At 32.8% G+C, this 7,986-nt stretch overlaps 1 long non-coding RNA gene across 1 annotated transcript; it reads right to left on the bottom strand.

The window, feature by feature from the left end:
• Window positions 1-704: 704 nt before the first annotated feature.
• LOC122628444 lies at window positions 705-2,777 on the bottom strand. The gene is made up of 3 exons (XR_006327048.1): window positions 2,543-2,777; window positions 2,337-2,346; window positions 705-1,188 (listed from the first exon to the last, which is right to left on the bottom strand). It is a non-coding gene; the product is annotated as an uncharacterized LOC122628444 (long non-coding RNA).
• Between the last annotated feature and the right edge of the window lie 5,209 nt (window positions 2,778-7,986).

Below are 7,986 nucleotides of genomic sequence, written 5' to 3'. Positions count from 1 at the left end.
TCTCCCTCTCGTCTACCCGCTTCTCGTACTCTATCTCTCACTTTCCTTGACTCCCCTTTCTGCTACCCGAGCAAACTCCGATGGTGGCAGCGTTTCACGCGGTCGAACAACATGCGACACGGACTAAAGCTCGTTAAGCTCTTTGCGAAATCGCATTTCGTTACCTGCTATCAATTTATCGGACTTATAAACGAGATATTACAATATGAAATTTTATTCGGCCAAACTTTTCAACTTATTTCTTTAAGAAATAGGATAAAGTTAATAATAGAAGGAAATCTTGCTGAAATTTTTTTGCAAATTAATTAGTTTGTTATTGATGCGTTATAACTAAAGACGCAGCCATTTGTTTAAATGTTGTCGTGCTCGTACGCAATTACATTTATCTTTTCATTCGTTAGTATTATGATAGCTTATCTATTTTCCATTGTTTCCCATTAATAATTTTCATTTTATATTCTGGCGTTATTACGTTATATTTGTTTTTGCATTTTCGATTATTTTCATGACATTGGTCCTTCTTTTATATGTTAATGATGCTCTGTGTTTATTAATTCATAAATCATTAATCGATGATCAATCAAATTTCTAATGATATTTAATTCACGAACTTATGTATAGCATATGAGATATAGTATATATATAGATATACATATACATACGCGCGCATAAGTAAACTTTAAAGTTCCTATTAATAATGGCTTTATATTTTGTAAGCTTCGTAGAACATAATCAGTATCCACATAAATCTGTAAATTTTGTCGTTATTAGTTTTACGATTTTTAATTACAATACACGTCATAATAGTATTGTTGTTATTTTTTATACATAATTTTGCGATTGTACTTTGTCAATCTGTAACCATGTTGAGGGATTTGTCATGATTTTGTGCATTGTGAATTGATTTATATAACGGATAAGTGTTCTGGAGCTATTATAAAACTTTCAAAGTACAAAGTAAAACAATTAAAGTCCCTTTGGTACCCATTTTACCAAGGACAAGGTTCGTATTGGTATAGCTTTCACGTTGTAATTTTTCTTGTAGACAGTTGATGAGGAAGACCGTGAGTAAATCCTCTAAGGGATTTTCTTGCTAGTCATATATTTCTCTTTACCTTTTTTCTTGATTTGCGTCAAGGTTGCCAGTTTATTTATGTTAACTCAGGATAGTATTTTATATTGTATATACTGTAGAATAATATTATTAAAATTAATAGCACGTAAAATTATGTGCAATTTTGTTCTTTTTTCTGTAGTTAGCGGAAAAGTTGGATGTTTATTATCCAATTTCGTGAAAAAAACATGTGAGATATAGCATATTCTGCATCGTATTTTTAGCGAGAAAATATTATCGATATATTGATGTAGAAAAAAATAAAAAGATATTTAAAACTGGTAGATTCTAAATTGCAAATATTGAAGTATGAGTTAGTATATTTAATACTAATAATAAATAATAAATAATGCCAAGTTATTCTCTTATAATAAATAGTTATAAATAACTGAATAATCGCTTGTAACAAAGAGTCGCCCACAAGAATTTTTTTAATAAAATATAAGTTCTATTTGATTATGTGTATTTACTGTGTATCAAATATTTTCATTTCCAAATAAAGCAAAGTACCTAATACTCAAAAATTTTCATAAAAGTAAATTAAAAATGTTATTCGGAAATTAAAGTATTACTACAATCTTTTGTTAAATATATATAACACGATCTTTTTTTGAAATATTAAATTTAAAAATACTTTGACGAAAAAAGACTTGACGTAAAAAAATTGAGAGAATATCCGAACATCGTTTAAAAATTTTTCAAATGTCTTAACGCTTGTATTATATTAATTTGTTAAAAATATAGTTTTACAATTGTATTAATAATTAATAAAAAAAATAAAAATGAAATAAAATTCGTTGGTAATCCATGAAGTTACAAGCTCTGAAATTGCCAATTATTTTGGATCAATTTGTAATTTAAAAGAAACGAGATAATATTTTTGAATTATCTTATTTTTAAATTAAACAAAAATTGATAAACCAATCGATATAATGCTAATATGTTTTGCGATTGATATATTTTAAACAGATCTTCTTCATTCTTATAATAATATTATCTTTTGTTAAATATTTTTGCTGTTTGTCATTAATTCTTAATTAGTTGCAGCTTTACATAATACGTTCTTCAGAAGATTATTTTCAAATCCTCGAACCCAAGAACATAATTATTAGCCATGTGAAACAACGTTACAGACATTAATAGAGATCCAGAGATTAAATCGCCGTAAGAAATCTTTTACGGCAATGATTGCTAGCTGTCTAATATATTTTCCTGAACTCACCGAGCATGACCTAAAAATATTATTCACAAATACATACCAATTGTCACGGACAAGGTGTTACTTTTTACTTTTGCTATTTGAGAGAATTTAATCTTAGTCGTTTTTTCTTTTTTTTTTTTTTATTATTCAATCTAAAGGCTATAAATTTGTATAAAATCTGAAATGTTATATGTAAAAGTAATCAATATCACATAGAATGAACTCACAGGAAAAGAATGAAAGTAAATTCAAATAAGCCGAATGAATTCAATCTCTATATCATACGCGTTTATTCGAATCAAAGGATTAAACGTAACGCGTTAAAAGTATCGTTTATCCAGGTGTGCGTTCGTTTTTCGTTGAAATCGATGTGAACGAATGTTTAACGATAGCTGACGGGCATTTTAGTTCGGCGTTGGTATATATACTCAATGAACATTACGTTATCACGTTATGAATTTCGAACGACACGTCCAAGGAGTTATTTTTACGATCGTCGTTATTACAGATGAGTGGAAAAAAGCGTGTGTCCACGAAAGCCAACTGCTCGTAAATGTTAAGGTACATTATATATATTACGAAGTTCTGACTCCGACGTTTCTTCGAAATGGAAATTACAGAAATACTCGGACTTCTTTAGTAACTTAATTCCAGCCAACGGTGTGTAATTCATCGAGGAAAATGGACATCGTTTCGTAAAAACTTTGTCAGTTTTTATTTCTTAGAAACATGTCAGAAGAAGTAACAATGCGTCACGTGAAAAGGATTATCTAGCAGGAACATCATAAAAAATGTGCTGATTACTCAAACTATAATTTATTGCACAGAAAAGCGTTCATAAAATTTCTTTAACTTATTCATAGGAAACGAACGATATTTCATTTTTTCTTTTTCCTATCAATCCATTCCTGTCTCATAACGTAGTCAATTAATTTTCTCTTGGTAAATCGAAAACCCTGCACGTCCATTTTAATGGAACTCTCAAAGTATTTTGAACGATCTTGAAGGTTCGATTACGAGTTGATAGAAAGTATCTTCAGATGGCAGTGGAATACGCCAAACGTGAAACAGCCGGTAAGACCGTTATCTACTTTCCTGCCAGTAAATTCCGATGTTGAATCGCACTCGATATACATATGTACATATATATATATATATATATATATATATATATATATATATATATATATATAATATGCACGATATATTTCTATACTTATGTATATCTATATACAAGTACATATATATTGATTCTATAGAGCCGACATTCTATTCAGAAATCGAATGGTTCTCGATAGATTTTGTCGCCTCGTCGCTTTAACATATTACTCGAAATAAAGTACGTATATTTAAATGGCGTTAAACGTTATGGAAAAAGATCAATCGATCTACCGACTGGATAGAAGATGGCCGACGTTAAAGAAACGTACCGTTAGCATTAAAGACAGCTGTACTCGTACGAAGCAAGAAAAAAATGTCCATCGGTTGAATTACTCGATGTCGTTCCAGCGAAAGCGTCTATATCATCGGTCAGATTAATGTCACTTCAAATTTAACACCCCGATGCCGACAATCGCCGCACGCGACTTATGCGTGGCCCGACGCCCGCATATCTTTCCCGTCAGTTCGATAACCATGAATATGTAGAGGCACGGCCAGAGCCATGAATTCTACGATAAATCGGTAAATAAATATTAATTTAAATTATAATGCGACGAATACGAACTCGAAACCAGTAATTAGCAAGTAGTTTCTTTTTGTCCTTTTTCTTTTTCTATTCTTTTTAACGAAGGTCGTTTAAGCAAATCGACTCCGCTCGTTAAATATATCTCTCGTAATGATCGTTACCATATATCTTCCTTCATTATACGTCTCGTTGGAAAGGATCGACGGAACGTCGAGATGAGGTATATCGTTAAAAGGCAGTTTCGAAATACTTGACGCATATGTAGATTATAGTAAGGCCTACGTTAAGTGTTTCGCGCTAGTTGCATATTCCATTCGATCTAGCCGATAACGAGTTTCGACTACTTATGTCGGTGTACGAGTACTTTTCATGTACGTGTGTATTAGTGCTTACATAAAAAGATTAAAAACCAATTCATTGGGTCGATAGGTTGCTTTTAAATCTCACCTGCTCTCAATCTCTTTTTTTTTTTCTTTTTTTGATACGATCATTTGGTAATGATCATTAGGTAATGATCTACCAAACGGACTACCTCGTGTCTCGTAGTCGAGAGGCTTCTTTACGTACGGCCCTGGATTTCGTCGGTGAGTTATGGACTCAACGGCTCAACGTGCACGTCGCGGCATTAATTCGGTCTATCGCTCGAACAAACACATGTCGGATTACTCGTCCCGCTCTGTTGGTGTTTACAAGTATGTATCTACCGGAGAAGAGAAGGAAAGAACCGGAGAAAGAGGAAGATGAGGATGAAGAAAAGGCTTCAAGGGTAGAAAGAGAAGATGAAGAACACGAATAAGAAGTAGAAGAAGAAGAAGAAGAGAAGTCGAACGAAAAAGGAAAGCGAAGAGATCGAGACAAGTCTGTTCTTTCATTAATCAACGATTAAGCCTCTGGCCTCGTCCTTTATGAATTATTATGATACCACATCTCACGACATCGCCATCAGTCACGACCTGTCGTGTATCTCGGTAACTATCTCCCGGGCCGCCTGGCAGACGTGTTTACATTTATCACCGTCATCTTTTCAGCATGCTTGATTTATCTTCGGAGCATTATCATCTGGCACTTTGACATTTTGTTTAAATGGATAAAAGTGGTTAATGTCGTTTCTCCTTGAGAGGGATGGAGCTTTGCGGCTGGAGGATTGCGGATATAGCTACGAAGTTGGTATATGTATGTAGTTACGTATTATATGCGCTACGATTTGCTTTCGATAAAGATTTATTTTCTAGGAAGCATCGATCGCATGTAACGATTGCATTTGTTTTAAACGGAACTTTATTTCCATAAATACAAGCATTGCATGCAGTCGTTGCAATGCTCTAGATAACACGTGTGACTTTATTTTTGTTCATATAATTAGTGTAAATAACAGTTCATTACAATATCATATTTATTCTTACGAACACGTGCTTATGTACAATGTTGCATATAGGAAGGAAATGGTAATAAGAAAATTCCATTTTTAAGAAAAAAACGTAGAGTTCTTTTAAGATTGTTAATTGTTATTTTGATGCATAAATTGTTAAACATTTCAACAGATCAAGAAACAAAGATACGATGATGTAAAGTTTCTGTGTATCGTTCTTAATCAGTTGCGACTTGAAACTATTGTACATTAGAATGCGGCAACTTTTAGAAATAACTCTTCCTTCTTGTCATGAGGCACTTATGATCTATTAACTATAATGTATAGTTCCGATAAGGGAATTTTAAAAACCATTAACGTCACCTTACGAAGCTTGAGCCAAGGCCAGCGATATCGTTTTCGCTCTTTTAATATATTTTCCTTTGACTTAGACGTATATATGTACATGTACGTATAACCAATGCTAAATTTATAATCATTTCGATCTTTTTATACTGTTGGAACGATCATTGATATTGTCTTATACAATCATCGAAAAACGTTCGCTTATTACAACTTTAAATAGAAATAAAATTTCTCAATTCCGATTGAAAGTCTATACGAATCACGATGTCCCATATAAATGTAATTAAAATTATTTCAATTTAAAAAGACGAATGATTATAATTTACTTGAATCTTGTTTTGTATTGATTTTTACAATATAAAGTTAACAATTTTTAACGAAAGGTTGCCAGTTATATACGATACTTCTCACAGTGAATCGTTGGCTGTCAATATATTAAAACTTTACGAAATGGCCGAGAGAGAAAAAATCGATAATAACAAAACTGTAAAAGATACTTCAGTGGAACATCTTATTTACAGTTTCAAATAAATCGATTTCTCTTAAAATCGTAGTGATTTTATTAAACATAAAAATTGTAACGGGGAAAACCTTTTATGCACAGTTATAAAAATACGAAAACGTTGTAGAATTAAACAATAATCTGCGAGAATGAAACACTTTGCGTGATTGCGTCTAAAAAGAAAGAAAAAAAATGAATGTTAATACTAATAATCATAAGAAGCAACGAATGCCACTACGCTGTCCACACAGTTTTTCACAAAATTTTTTAATAGAGAGACTCATCTCGGGTGATACGTATCTATGCGTCAATACAAATCATAAAGGTAACGCCATTAATCGAGCGCAGTGACGTTTTGACGCATACCGATACAATATTTTTTTCCCAGGCGTAATCAATATCCGTTGTCAGATCAATAATGTCGCTCGAGTCAATCAAAAATTTTAGCATCCACGAGGTTGGTGATGACGTTGATTGCTCGGACTTCCTATCATTACCGAAGTTTCATGTCATACGATACGAACGAAAAGTAAAGGGTCGACCACTTCGTCAGATTTAAACCAAAGTTATTTTTCCGAATAATTTTATTATATCGAATTTATTACATTCTTCTTTAACGATAAAGAGTTACAATAAAATTTTATTAAAATCGTCAACTTGACGATTTCGAATTCTCGACGAAAGATTCGAGAGATCTTTATTGTACAAAGTAATACGTCTACCTTGATTCCTTTTGTTCAATATATGAATATAAATTATTAATGATAATTAATATCAAAAGTTAATATTAACTATGGATATAATATTAAAAATATTCCAATATGTTTATGATTACGAATATATAGTTTAGCATTAGAAGTCGAGAAAATTTATACAAATGAAAAATTTGTATAAATTTATTTTTATATTACAAAGTACAGAATATCAAAGTAGTTTGATGTATTCTCCCGAACGCTAACTCGGTTCAATTTACATGCAATATAAATAGATATGTTTCCGTCCGACATACTTGATTTTCAAAGGAAACGTTAAGATTTATAAATATTCATGCGTTTTAGCGAAGTCCGTCGGCAATCGTGCTCACGCTTTGAAAACGAATAAGAATTGAGTGACTTGAAAACATTTTACACGTTTCGTAGTTCAATATTCTTTTATGCGCAGTGTCAAAAATATTTTCGTTTCCTTCATAAAATTTCTTCTCGCGATTTCTTCTCGTTTCTCTGACTTTCGCGCGGGCAACAAGTTAACCATGAATTCAAATTCGTATCCCAATCGAATACGTATACGTATACGTTCACGCACGCTTTTACATATACATACGTACACGATTTTATTCTACGTTTCGGATTTTCGTACCGCTGCCCGATAAATCTGTCGACATTAATAATCATAAGTGTAAGTTATCGTCGGACCAATGGACCAATAAAAGCGACGGAGAAGTTAATGCCGGGGCTAGCGGAGTGGGGATTAATGCTAATCAAGAATAAATTATAATTATACTAACACCCTCCGCATCGGATCTCTCTCTCTCTCTCTCTCACACACTCTCTCTCTCCTTCTTCTCCACCTCCTCTCTATCTCGGTTTCTCTCGAGACTCTCGACTTCGGGTCTTTACCGAGAGCTCGACAGGCTTGTGAAGAAGGGAAGAGAAGGAGACGATGGGAGAAAGGGAAAAAGGGGAAAGGACGAAGGAGGGATGGCCTTAATTTATTGGACGACCGAAAAGACATTGCGCGTAAGCGCATAATTTGTGTTTATCAGGATCCG

The sequence above is a fragment of the Vespula pensylvanica genome, chromosome 4 (genome assembly GCF_014466175.1).
Source record: "Vespula pensylvanica isolate Volc-1 chromosome 4, ASM1446617v1, whole genome shotgun sequence".
Taxonomy (NCBI): domain Eukaryota; kingdom Metazoa; phylum Arthropoda; class Insecta; order Hymenoptera; family Vespidae; genus Vespula; species Vespula pensylvanica.
Note: the sequence above shows the minus strand (reverse complement) of the source record. Positions and strands in the feature narration are given on the sequence as shown.